The following is a 13470-nucleotide window of genomic DNA, read 5'->3' as shown; positions in this document are numbered from 1 at the left end:
CCTTTTCGGGTGTTCGTAATGGCTGTTTTAAAATGCTTTGCCCAAAAATTGTTAATAAAAAGTGTGGAATGATGAGCAAGGGGCTAAGAAGCAGAAGTCATCACTGGTAAGTGTAAATTATATTGAAAGGGATATTATTATTATTATTATTATTATTTCCTATTTCTACCTTGCGTTTTCCTGCCAAGTCTGAGGTGAGGTGTGAGTACAGCTATGACTGCCTTCTCCTCTTGCTGTGCTGTCACTAGACTTTATTCAACAGCTCAGTTGATATTTCAGATTTTTCACAGCATGTCTACCATTGTTCACAGAGAATTGCATTTCTTTGATATTTAAGGATAGGGACTGATACTTGAAGACAGTGAGAAACCTGAGCTTTCATGGGAATTGACTCCACTGAGTGGAGTCCAAAGTTCCTGGCACTTTGGCTCAATTTTATCAGGTAGGATTTTTTTTTTCTTCTCCAGAAGATGATGTGTCTTTTCTTGAAATATATTGGTGTAAGGCTGTGTGCCGCAGCACAAAGTTTGGTGACCTGGGAGGGTCCTTTCCTTTCTGTTTGTCTGCGACCACTTATCTCTAGTCTGTACTTCTGCTTGCTTCTGTGGGTTTTTGTTTGGTTTGGATTTTTTTTTTTTAAATCAAGGGGAGGGATAGAAGTAATCCTTTTAACTTGCAAGTGTCATGGAGCTCTGTCAAAATTTAAGTTAATTTAGAGCATGGTTTATGTAGTATCTGTCTGGCCTCCTGTTTTTCAGCATTGTATGTTTTTTCATGTATCAGCCTGTAGGATAATAAACATAACAGTTAAGAAAAATGTTTGCTTTGGCTGTAAATGTGGCTGGCATTTTCTCTTAAAGTTGTTGATCAAGGGGGGAAAAAAAGCATTGGTGTTTTGCCAGGTCTCTGGCTTAGTGTTCTTAGTACAGAGCTCTTGAAGGAACTGCAAAGAATCCATAAAGGACAAAAAGTTTATAAGGGCTAAGAAGCAAGACCAAACATCTGCAGCAACTGCTGTCCTCAAAGGGGACAGCCCTGGGAGAGAAGCTCCAGCTGCCAGCCGAAGGCAGCCCAGGCAGAATAGCTGAAGGCAGGAGGTCAGGGAGTTTTCAGAGGGGGGAATCTACCAGAAATACCAGGTCTGCCTAAACCTCAGAGGCCAGGAACAAGGGTTACAGCAATTAGGTCCCAGTAACGGAAAATTACAACAAATACTTGAAGTCACTGACACATAAGCCAGGGAGCAATTTCATGTGAAGTGCAAATAATAAAAGAAAGTATCAATGGTCCTTTAATACACATCAGCTTCCCAGTAGCTAAAAGTAGAGATTAAAACTTCGAAAATTATTTCCTTACAATAGCACCATATTAAAATCTGTCTGTATTATTTTAAGCCCTTAGATACAAACTCACATAAGCATGACAACGTTTGTGTTTTTCACAGTGCCTTCTGAGATGCTTTTGTTTGCCCCATGTATACGTGGGGTATTGTGGCTCTGGTTACAGGATGAGCTTTTTAGAAAACCAGACAGAAAGCAAGAATGAGAGCAAAATCAACAGACCCTCCTCCTGAGTCACAGGCTGCACTTGGAAATCTGGTGCCGCTGAAATACTTCTGTTGGTTGTGCTTGAAGCCAATAGGCAGGTCAGAATTTCCTGATGTAAATCTCGCTGTTTTGGTGAAGTCAACTGGCTGATCCAAGGAGTTCTGTAGACCTGTTGGTGTCCTGTGGGTTTGTTGGGTGTTTTTTTAGTTCCTTAATATGGCAGTTTAATTAATCTTAACTGAGCAAATGTTTGCTAGTGATGGTGCTCTTCCTGCTAATGGCTCTCATTTAAGTCACGCTTTACACTCCTCCAGTGCACTTCCTTTAACATGGATGTTTTTAAATCCATAGCATACCCTGTTTTCTTGTTCATGCCTCTTGACTGCTACTCAAAACCCGTGGTTTTGCTTTGCTTTCCAGCAAAAAGTTCTTCTGGCTAAATCTGTCTATCCAGAAATGTTGCCTGACTTTTTTTCCTGTGTCAGACTATCCATTTTGTTTTGTCCGTTCTCATGCTCGAACCGTTCGCTGGCTCTCTGGAGGGAGCTGATCGGCTCCTGCAAGCCGCTGGCTGCAGGCTCCTGCAGGGCTGCTTGCCGTGGCCTTTCCCACCAGGTCTCAGGATGCCTCTGCGGGGCAACGGCACACCGCACACGGAGAGTGGTTTTGTTCAATGGAGAAAAACGTAGTGAACATATGTTTTTGGGGTTTTTTTCTGTCACTGCTTATAGTCTGGCATACCCGTTATTTCGTATTAGTAGTAAGGGATTGCTATTGAAAAAATTTAGGACCTACGTCTTAATGGAAATAACAGGAGGGGTTATTCTGGGGAGTTTTTTGACAGATAGGAGTTACTGCATGTTTTCCTGTGATAGCTCATTTATATTGTATGTGACAGGAAAAACATCTGTCTTTTTAAATAATTACATGCTTAATTTCAAAAGAACTGTGTCAACTAATGCCATAAAATGACACGTCTGCTTTTAAAGAGCAGGTTAGGCAAGGCAAAAGGCCGAGGGAAACTTCTTTTTTTTTTTTTTTTTTTATTTATTTATCTTAATGCACAGTAACTGCAATGAAACAGCCCCCTGAGCAGCCCCCAAGAGCAGGTAGGTGTAGAGCTGGGAACAGTGGCTGGGGGAGAACCCTGGAGTCCTTTTTGGCTTCAAATAAAAGCCCTGGGGTCGGGAGCTCTCTGTGGAGCGGGCGGAGGCATGGGAAGGCACCTCTGTGTGTTTAAATGTACATTCTGAAACGGCTTTACAATTTTTGAGTAATTTTTGAAGTTAGAGGCGCAATGCGGAGGTGAAATGTGAAACATATTTTCACTGATTATCGTTATTTTCCACATGAAGGTTTTCCTCCTGAGCCTGTGGAAATGTGCTAAAAGGAGCGAGCCTTTTCCACTCACACAAACAGGCTGTGTTTAAATTGTTTGTAGGCGCCTGGCATAATGCGGAGTCATTAGGAAGCCGCGTTACATTTCCAGATGTAGTTTTTTTGAATAACTTTTATTTCAAGACCAAGACAAGCCAGGGAGCCTGAATGACATGTCTAACACATTAGCTCATTCCCAGAGATAGTAGTTTTCTTGGCTTTGATGGTTGACTGGGATCTAGTTCTCATTTCTGATTTCTTCTGAGACTCTGACAAAAGAAAGCGCGGATCTTGCCGAACCATTTGGTCGCGCAGGCCCTTCGCAGCGGGCAGGTATCTGGGCAGGACTGCCGGGAGGCAGGCTGGAGGCTAGCGCAGCCTGGGAGAAAACACTGGGTCAAATCCACTCCTGGTGTAAATCCGCTGACTCTTAACGACTTTCAGGCCTTCCCCGCTTTTCGTTGAAGTAGCGGAGGAACTAAATGCAGAAAGTGTCTAATGTACAGGAGCTAGCGCAGAAAAATACCAGAGACAGGTCCCCTCCAGGGAGAGGAGCCCCGGGGCTGGATGTGCGAGGCTCCAGCGAGGCAGCGTCTGCTGCTTGTGGCTACGCTTCGTGAGAGGGTACCGAGAGCGGCATTTCAGGCGCCGATAAGAAAAGGGTCAGGCACTGAGGGCCTGGGTCTGCTGGCCTGTTGAAGTAGCTGAGAATAATGTTTTCTCCTCCCTGCTCCCCTGCGGCCGTGCCGGGGGTCCCTGCCTGGCAGGAGGTGACGTTCCTCTCTCCCAGCAGCAACCAGAATGTACGATGGGGAGAGCCCGTGCCCCTGGGGTCAGGTCAGTCCCCAGCCGGGTGGCTTTCCCCTCCTGGATACGGGGAGGCCACCGCAGGTGGGAAGCTGGAGCCGTGTTGTGTCATAAGGCTGCTGTCATTAATGGCCAGTTTGCTTCTGGAAGTGGCTGCCAGCAAAGCACTCCGCGGGGCTCTCCACTTTAACATCGGTTTTGTGATCGCCTCTAGGATAAACTTGCTTAGGGAGCTAAAGCCAGAATTGATGTTTCTAGCCAGAAAGAATTCAGTCGATGGAAAAACAGTAAAAGTTTCTGGTTGTGGCAGGATTACAGCAGGGATGACAGTAAAAGTTCCTGCTTATAGCAGGATTGCAGAAGGGATGAAGGTTTTTTAGGAACTCAGAGTTTCCACTTAAATACAGACTGTGATAATTTTATATTTGCCTCTTTGTGGATTGAAGTAAGACTCTTCTAAAGTTGATTTTTCTGTTTTGTTTTGGAGAAGCTAAATCTGTAATGCATTTTACAATTTTAAAAATACCCTATTTCTTGTAGAATTGCATTTTATTAGAGTTAACAAAACTGCAGACAAAGATATTTTTATTTCAAAATCAGGTGTATTGTCTGTGTCACTCAGAATTACTCTATATTTAGATTCAATCCCACTGGGCTTAAAACCTGGCAGTTGTGTATTGCTTACTAAGGGTGAAAAACCCTCTTGCTGCATGTGAACTGCATTGCAGGTACGTGGTTCACCCTGGGAACACTTTCCGTTGACTCCTGTGAAAGCTGGATGAAGCCCCAAACTAACATACTTAACGCAGGCTTCCAAGGAACCCTTTTTTTCCCAGGATCTGGCGAAATCCTTTCCTGTGCCCCGCTGCCTGTGTGGCCTCCCCAGCAGCCGCTCTGGAAGGCAGCGCTTACTGCGCACCCACAGCTCCTGTTCCCTGCTGCATCCCCGAGAGCATAAGGGATGCAGAATTGGGTGGTAATTGCACGTTATGTCTCAGGTGAAGATGTTACAAGAAGCTTGCTGAAGCACACGAGCCTGTGAGCTGAGACAAGAAAAGCTGGTTGCTAATCACTGGTATTATTTAAAAATAAGGGTTATGGATCTTTAATCTTGGATACCATTCACATTCTGAGACTTATATCGATGAAGTCTTCGGTCAGTCCTTTTTGGCCAGTCCTTGGTCGAATCCTAGCAGTATTTTCAGTCTTGTTAATATTCTGAGTATTTTACTCGGCTGTGTTAGTTATTGGCAATGGTTGCGGATTCTCTTGCAGCTTGTTTGATGTTTTTACACATGAGAAAACTATGGGATGCACTTTCCAAAATGCTTTTGTAACTGATTGGGCCACAAAGCAGTCTGAGCTGTGAGAGTGAAAACTGCCTGGAAGTCAGCAGGTACTGACATTCAGGTTTGCCTTTTTTACTTGGCCTGTGCAAAGAAGCAAGTCACTTCACGTTCCTGTCTTCATTTTCCCCTAGGCAAAATGCAGTCTTGCAGCCTACTTAACATTTAGAGAAGTGGTTTGAGAGTTATTTGCTTAGCTTGCGCTATTATTATTAGAGTCAGAAATTATTTTTAAAGGTTTTAGCGAATTATAGTTGTAGATAGTTTTCACTTCATAACATCCAGTGAGAAGGGGGACTGGCTCTGCTGGAACTGAGAAACCTGGGCCACAGAGATGATGAGCCTCATGGACTCAATTGCATCATTGCAATTGCAAATACATTGAAGTCACTTCAGCTTTGCCTTGAGAATCTTGAGTCTTTTGCTGGAGACTGTGCAGAAATTCTGCAGCAGCGCTGGAACCAGCTGGGCACTGTAGGTGTTCTAACAAATGACTCTGTAATGAACCTGCAGTTAATAAACACTAACAATCAGTTATTGCAAATCCATGCCCTTAATGCTTATTAAAATTATTTGCTACTGCAGCATTTCTCAGAATTATTCTGAGGCTAAACCCCGTGTGTATTCATTCTAAGCACTAACGTACTGAGAATGAGTAACACGCTTCCCATTGAAAATAGATGTGTTACTCTGGCCTTTTTTTCTGGCCAGGGGATAGACTGTGAATGTACTGTAGAGAGAGAATCCTGGTCATCCCTTGGAAAAGGCAGGTTGGCTGCAAAAGGGACATCAAATGACAGCATAATGTGACTCTCCAAATTCCTTATGTTCAGTCAGCAGTAAAATGGAATAAAGATAAAGTAAGAACAAAAATCCCATTTATAAGCATTTACAGAAGGAATATCTAAATACTGCTTTATTTTTTCAAACTTTACGGAAGATTTAATATTCCTGGAAGACTTAATATTCCTGTTAAGTGTATTGTTTTTGTAGTGAAGATTCTTGTCGCTACATTCGGTTTCAATACTTGCAGCTCTGAAAGTAATAAAATGTGAAGGAAGAGCTCTAAGAAATCCTGATGTTTAGTCTGTGGGAAATTGCTGTAGGTCAGAAGTTGCCATTAAAATAACAACAATGACAAAACAACCACTACATGAAAACTCACCATGCTCCTATTCCTACTGGTGGCCCTGCGATTGCCCAGACTGCATTTCAGGGCAAATTTTAGCTCACAAATCCCTAAAGCACTCCATGGTTATGATTAGGCTGTTAAAGTAAGACAGTATCCAAAGCTGGAAGTTATTGTACCATTGCCTTACGTTTGCATTTGGAGATGCAGTTTGATGCCGTTGGGTTGACACTTGAGCTGAATTTTACACACGAAATATACTGCAGTAAAAACTGATCTGTTCTATCTTTTTGGCATCTCACATATGGAGCTCTAATGCTAAAATGAATGTTCAAAGACGTGTAGGTAGGGTTTGCTAGTGTGAGTATGGCTCAGTAATGGCCGTCTCAGACTTGTCAGAAATATACTTTTTTTTTTTTTAAAGAAGTGAAAAATGCATTGCAGGACAGGAAAATCAATGTATTACCTTCTTCCTTTCTGTAAAAGAAAAAGAACAAGAAGGGGGATTTTTGGTTTCTTGTACTCCAACCCCAGCTGGCACCCCAGTGAGTTTAACAAGATTCACTTTTTCCAGAAAAAAAAAAGGTTGGAAGCAGAAGCTGCTTAAGGAGGGCAGTAGGAGATGTTGCTGGTTCTGCCGTGGGGCACGCTGCCCTCTGGGCAGAGGGGCCGTGGTACCCACCGCACGCAGGGGTGCACAGGGGTACAGCACTGCTGCTCCCGGAGTGGGGCGTCTGGTAGCACAACCTGCGTCCTCTGTACCTGGTACACAGAAACGGGCTCCAGAAGAGCCTCCGCTGTGATCTGCGTTATTTAGCTGGGCTCGGCTGGCTGCGTGAGTGTCCGTGGCTGGTAGTGCTGCCTGGCCGCAGGGACCGTGCGGGCACGGCGCTTCCAGTAATGCAGAGATCGAGGGAGCGGAGCTGGGAGGAGTGCGAGCCAGAGTCGGGTGCCAGGAGTGGCGTGCCGATGAGCTCGCTGTTACTGAGGGCAGGTGGGAGATGAAGGATGGGAGGGAGGTCTCGGAATTCTCAAACTATGGGGTTTTTTATAACATTTGATGACTTATTTTCCCTCCTTATTTAATTCATTTTTATTCATCGTAGTTATCATTTTGTATTTCTTCTTTAGGCCTGAGGTAGTGCAAGATAAAAATGAAGCAATAAGATAAATGTCAATACTTTATTGACATGATTACACTTACAGAAAACGTTTTTTCCCCTAGTAGTGTGTTTACTGAGGTAATGTATTTTCTGCTTTGGTTTTCAATGGCTTGACTTTTAACATCAACCAAACGCTTTCTGCACTATTATTTTCTTCTAGTTTTCATACGGCTTTGGTGGATTGAATGATGAAGCAAACAAACCTTGCTTGAATCTTGCTCTTCTGGCCCTTGCACTGGTGAGATAGAAATCCCGCCTGGAACAATCAGCTCAGCTCTGTGAAGAGGCAGAGGTAACCCATGATCCTAAATGCTTTGCAGGGTATTTTGAGAGAATGCACTGCTAGTATCTAGTATGGCTATTGGCATTCAGCTCCGCTATGTTTGAAGAGGAAAGCGTTGTTCAGAACAATTCCGCTTCCCCCAATGTGTTAGCATTTACTGCATGTTTCATCGTGATGAGTGAGCATCAGCTGGTTTGTTCTGAATAATGGGCCAACGTTTTGTGATGATTTCAGTTTATTCAAACCTCTGTGGCCTGGACTTCCCTGAGATTTCCAGTGCTCCTCAGCTCCAGCCTGGCCACAGATGCTGGGAGAACATTTATTCAGTATGTCTGGGTCTGGCTGAGAGCAGGCGGTATGCAGACATGTGAAAAAACAGATGGAAGGGGAGAAGAAAATATGTACCCAAACAAGAGTATTTTGTGTTCTAGTTTTAAATAAGTTTTGTGTTTCATTTTAACTGAATTGAGTGATTTTGTAATAAATGGAGAGAATGAAAACTAGAATGTTAGTGTGAGATTGGCTTTAAAAATGCATTTATTGGGGAAAATAGCATTTCACAATGATAATCTTTGTGGAAACATGAAGAAATCTTTAGGTTTGCCAGTTCTGTGAATGCATTGTACATGTGATACCTGTGGGACATGCAGTTATGCTCAATTTCTCATGCTTCTGAATTTAATTCTGACTGAAAGTTAGCAGCAACCTGCAGTTCAGCCTTCATAACATGAAGTTGCTGCTAAAAACGGTTCTTACAGGCAGGGGAATTACCCAGGCTCTTTCAGAGCCCTTCCATAATTTAGTTATGGTAATACTGTTTTCAAATGCTATTGTTGGATGGACCTTCTGTTGGCACAAATTGAATGTGACCCACATTTCTTCAGAGCATTAAGATGTACCAAAGATCAATAAGATCATTTTACAACCTTTCAGAGAGTTGTGTCATTCATCTCGGTTGAGCCTACGTTTTTCCACTGGGCATAGAAAGAGTTTGAATACATACTGCACTGGCAGACAACTGATGTAGGTATGACTTCAGGTGATGAATAATTGGTAGCCCAACATTTTTAGCTTCCTTTAAGCTTTCTCTTACAAATATAAAAGCCAAATATTTGTGGTACTTTGGCTAAACCTTCTCTTGCATAAAGAAATACCTCCAGAGTCTTTTGAGTTGGTGTTTTCAGCAGCTGTTGAGAATTACTCCTGGTTGTTTTCCTTTCCCTCTCCTATTCGCAAGAGGAACAAATTAAGAAAGTCAAGATTTGCTGCTTCAAAAACAAAGGAGAAAACTTTGCTAGAAATGAGGTCTGCACAGAAATTCGGTCTTTGCTCTGTAAAGCAGGACTTGTTTACGTAAGGTGGAGCGCCCTTTTGCAGATCACTGCTGAAGGGCGTGCATGTGGCACCTCTCCTGCAGGTGCTGGAGAAATAGCTTCGGGGAAGAAATATGAATAAGAAATATCTTTGGGGGAAAAAAACATGAAATACACCTTATGGTGAGGGGCGAAGGGTGTCTACAATCATATGAATCAGACAGCAAAACTGTTTCTGCTAGTTATTTTTCCTTCAACATTTGGAGTGCCAAACTGTAGCACAGGCTTTTGCCTGCTTTATTCCCGGATGTTTATAGGAATATTGCTGTGGCCACATGTTTGTCTATTATTAAATGCTGTAAAGATTCAGCTAGAGAATAGTTGCACTGATCATGGGATATATTGAAACCTCTGAGGCAATCGGGGAAAGCATTCACAACCTTCAGAAAGAATTCCTGGTTAAGGTTTTTTTTCCCCACGGTGACCAGAGGTTTGGTAGATTCTCCTTTGAGAATATTTTTTGATATATATTTCTTTAGCAATAGGTTCACTAAAATATTAAACTAATGTTAAGCTCATTAAACTAATGTAATGACTTTGCAGGTAGCCTGTTGTGCAGGCTCATTGATCAGTAGCTCAGAATTCTGAAGTATTCTGGCTAATGAATAGCTTGGTAGTCAGTACAGGTCAGATACACAGGCATTAGGGAGCTAAAATCCAAAGCAAATGTACCGAGTAAGCTGCTTAACACAATGTAAACAACTAGGTGTATTAATTCCCCCAAAAGTCAACACTTTCCCTAAGGCACTGTACTCATTCAGCACAAGTAATGGAATGAATTTTAGACTGAGAAATACTATCTAGTAAAGCATTATCTTCAAAAGATACGTTAAAAACAATTCCTTCCCTGTTATCTTCAATTTAACACTTCATGGGCTTTTCATACTTCTTCAAAATACAGTTAGGTACGGTCAGGGTAGGCAACATGCTGATAGAGCTGACAAATACTGGGGTCAGATTTATGGTGTCACAAAATATGCTGTCTGCCAACATTCCTGTGAGACTAAAATGGGAAATAAAAAAGACCATTAATATGGGAAAAATGACATCCAGAACCAAGGCTCAAGGACTGATGCTTTCAGTATGTTTTGTTTCACGTTCCATTTAATTTATTGTCTTTATGAATCAAGTTGTAATTTGAACAATGGACCATATGCTTTCTTTTAGTTCATGTGTAATACAAAATAATTTTAGAATATTAGACAAGCAAGTATAGTTATCTGCACTCTTTAGTATTCCCCTTACTTTGACTGGGCAGCTCACGCTCTGAAGTCACTTATTTTTGGAGCTATACAGTTTTAAATTTCTGATTGGAGTCAATCAGTTCAAAGCGGATGCAAATGAAGATATTGAGGGGAGGCTGAAGTGCAAGCTGGAGATCTCTCTCAGGGTATTTGCGTATTACCTCTGCCTCAGCTCCCAAGCAGATTTGATACTGAGTTCCTGGTAGCCGCTGCGTGGGTCAGTAGGCAGGTAGTCAGGAGGGCTCCAGGAATGCCTTTAGCCTGTCCTTGGCTTCTTAAACTGCAGCGCCCTTCATTTCAAAGCAGATTTAGGGGGAACGGTGATTAAACTAATTTTTGTTCTAATTTATGTTCTGAAATCTTTGAGTGTGCCTCCTGTTTTATGCTGTTTGTGTAGCTTAGCAAGCTGTATTAATGCAGACGAGCTAGTGTACGTGACCAAGTCTCTGATAGGAGACATCTGTATCTGTTCTTGGACTCTGCCTAGCACACTGTAGACATTAGTGGAATACAAATTTAAATAGTAATTAATGTATGTACAGTTGACTTTATACCTATCGAAAATTGTTTGTGTAAAGTATAAATCTCAGGAGCGAAGAGCTCAGGGGGGTGAGAGGAAGAGTGCATATATCCTTTTTCAGCTGCTAACAGTAATTGTGTGAGTGTACATAACCTTTTTTCTAAGTGCTGCCAAGTAGAGAAACTGGGCTGGCTGCTGCCTCTCCCAAGTGAAAGTTTTCACAATCAGGAACTCTTTCAATCGAACCAAAGGGCGTCGAACTCCATGCAGCTCTGTTACAGCATGCACAGGCTGCTGGAAGGAAGGTGTTCAGTCTGAGCTTAGACTTCATAAACCAAACACTGCAAATTATAGAAATGCTGAATTGTTACCTTAGACAATTTGTGCTGTATTTTCAAGTATCTACCTTCCTGTAGATACTTCATGTGATGCAGAGAAGTAAGTCAAGGAGTTGAAGGTTTTTTCCCTTGGCACCATGGCTATATACTGTCTTTATTTTTACAAACTCCAGGAAGGTAGTAATGCCTTGATCAATTTAATCTGTGGTGACAGTCTTGGCTCCATCACAGCAAGGCTGTTTTGTTGGGGAAGTACTCGTGTTCAGCTCCCTTTCTCTTTTTTGCCAAGAGCGGCTCACTGCCTTTGAGTAATCTTAAATTTTCAAATTTAAGCATTTGCACTGAACAGGCTCGCACGGAGCGGTGTCCTGGCATCAGATAGTTACACGGGCTGTATTTTCATGGGCAGTGGGAAAAGTACCTGGGGTCACAAGGGTAATGATTTGCTCAGGTAGTGATGTCCTGCGCAGTGCTCTTACGATGATGAACAGCACTGGTATGTCCACATGGCCAGGCCAGGCTCAGGCTCACGGCTTTCGGGAACAGAGCGCACTAGAATGAAGCAGGTTTGTGTTTCAGCTGCTCGCGTATAGATTTTCAGAGCGGGTCATAAACAGCCGTGCTGACTTCAGACAGCATTACACTAACAGGAAAGTTGGCACAGAAATCGGTCCGTGTCCATCACGCTTGTCTGCAAGAGGCATCCAGCGGAGCACCTATGATGGGGAGTGCCCTGCGGCCGTGGTGCTCTGCATGCTGCCCAGAGCCGCGGCGTGTCTGCGGGGCTGTGAGCGGGAGCTGTGGAGCCGTCACCCCTTTGGCAGGCACCTTTCTTCCTCACTTGATGTGCAGAGTCAAAAGCACGCGGATTTGCCTGGGCGTTTGTTAACGCGTTCTAGCGGTTACTTTATTTCAGGCCATTCATTTCTTACTGCTGAAGAGTCTGACTTGTAAAGACTGGCCAAAGTCTAGGAGGTGCCAGTATGAAGAAAATCTGCTGGAGAAACAAGTGGGAACTGTTTCTGCTGAGTGCTTCCCTGCTGGCCAAAGATTGCCCAGTCCGTATCAGTACAAGCAAACTAGGAACGGTTTCACACCATTTCTTATTTCCTTGTCAATGAAAATCCTGATACTACTGCATATTTGTTTTAATAAATGTCAGATCTAATAGAAATGGTTACTTTCTGATGGTCCTGTTCACTGTGGCTTTAGCTGCTTAACAGCATCAGAGAGTCTCTCCAGCACGTTGAAATCTCCTTCCTTGTTTTCCTAACTCCTTTTTCCTAATTTTGGAGAAAGGGAGTGGGGGCAGTGAGAGCAATGTGTCCTCGAGCCGTACAGCACTGGCTGCCTTCCACAGCGGGTTTGGAGAGGAGCTGGGATGTTCCCAGCAGAGCTGGAGGGATGCCTTGGCAGGACAGACACTGTCTCTGCATCCAGTCGGGCTACGGCATTCCGCAATCCGAGTGACTGGTCTTATCAGACTTGACAGCTCTTCTGAACCCTGGGATCTGTGTGAGTCAGGATCACCATGAAACTTCCCTCTCTGAATTTGTAGGAAAGAACCTGCAATCATTTATCTGACCTCATGCACAGCAGAGGATAATAGGGCTGCCCCGAATCGGTGGTCGTCTTGGGCATCTGGAGCAGTGGGGAAGAATCAGTCCCCTGCACCCCAGAGCAAATGGGAACTCTGTATAATCTTGCATATACTTTTCAAAAACAACTCAAAGTGTTCATTTTGAAAGATAAACAGCAAAAGTAACTGAGTTCTGGTTTCCATCATGCTTTTTTCTCATCTGCTGTTGAAGTTACATTTCAGAGCTGCTCTGTTGCTTTAACAGCACTTTAATCCCCCCAAATGCCATTGCAACTCAATTGGAAAAACGTATAGATCTCTGGTTCGAATAACGTCTCTTCCATTCATCATCCTCGGCATGCCCATTGACTCTGCAATCCCGAAGCGGTACTAATTTCAGGATTCAGCCTTAAATATATGTTTCTGTATGCATACATGTGTATGTATGTACATTCATAAATTCAAATGTATGTTTGAGTAAACAAATCTAAACGCTCATTTGCTGAAAACATTTACCAAATGGTTTCTTTCCTTGTTTGCGGTCTGTCAGGCAGTCATTCCGCTTTCCTAAATGACTGCTTTGGACTTTAAAGCAGTACTGATAAAATTTATTTTATGTAAGATTCCTGCTGATTGTCCCACAGGTCTCTTCTCTACTGGTCTCTGTTCCCCTGGGATGGCAAATCTAAGTTTTCAGCAATCTGCTTCTGGATCCCGAATTCAAGAATTGTGCTTATGGTTGTAAAAATGAGAAACTATGTGAA

The 13470-nt window shown here is 43.0% G+C and overlaps 1 protein-coding gene across 2 annotated transcripts in view; it reads left to right on the top strand.

The window, feature by feature from the left end:
• Positions 1-13470, top strand: part of AADAC (arylacetamide deacetylase) — a 48648-nt gene that overhangs the window by 15501 nt on the left and 19677 nt on the right. The window contains exon 2 of one of the 2 annotated variants that reach the window (XM_050902511.1): positions 7530-7661. The exons of the other annotated variant lie outside the window; for it this stretch is intronic. The gene's annotated coding sequence lies outside the window, so the exon portion shown is untranslated. The remainder of the gene's footprint in view (positions 1-7529; positions 7662-13470) is intronic. 2 annotated transcript variants of the gene reach the window in all.

Source organism: Gymnogyps californianus, chromosome 10 (genome assembly GCF_018139145.2).
Source record: "Gymnogyps californianus isolate 813 chromosome 10, ASM1813914v2, whole genome shotgun sequence".
Classification (NCBI taxonomy): Eukaryota; Metazoa; Chordata; class Aves; order Accipitriformes; family Cathartidae; genus Gymnogyps; species Gymnogyps californianus.
The sequence above is the reverse complement of the archived record's forward strand: the minus strand, read 5'-3'. Positions and strand labels throughout refer to the sequence as shown.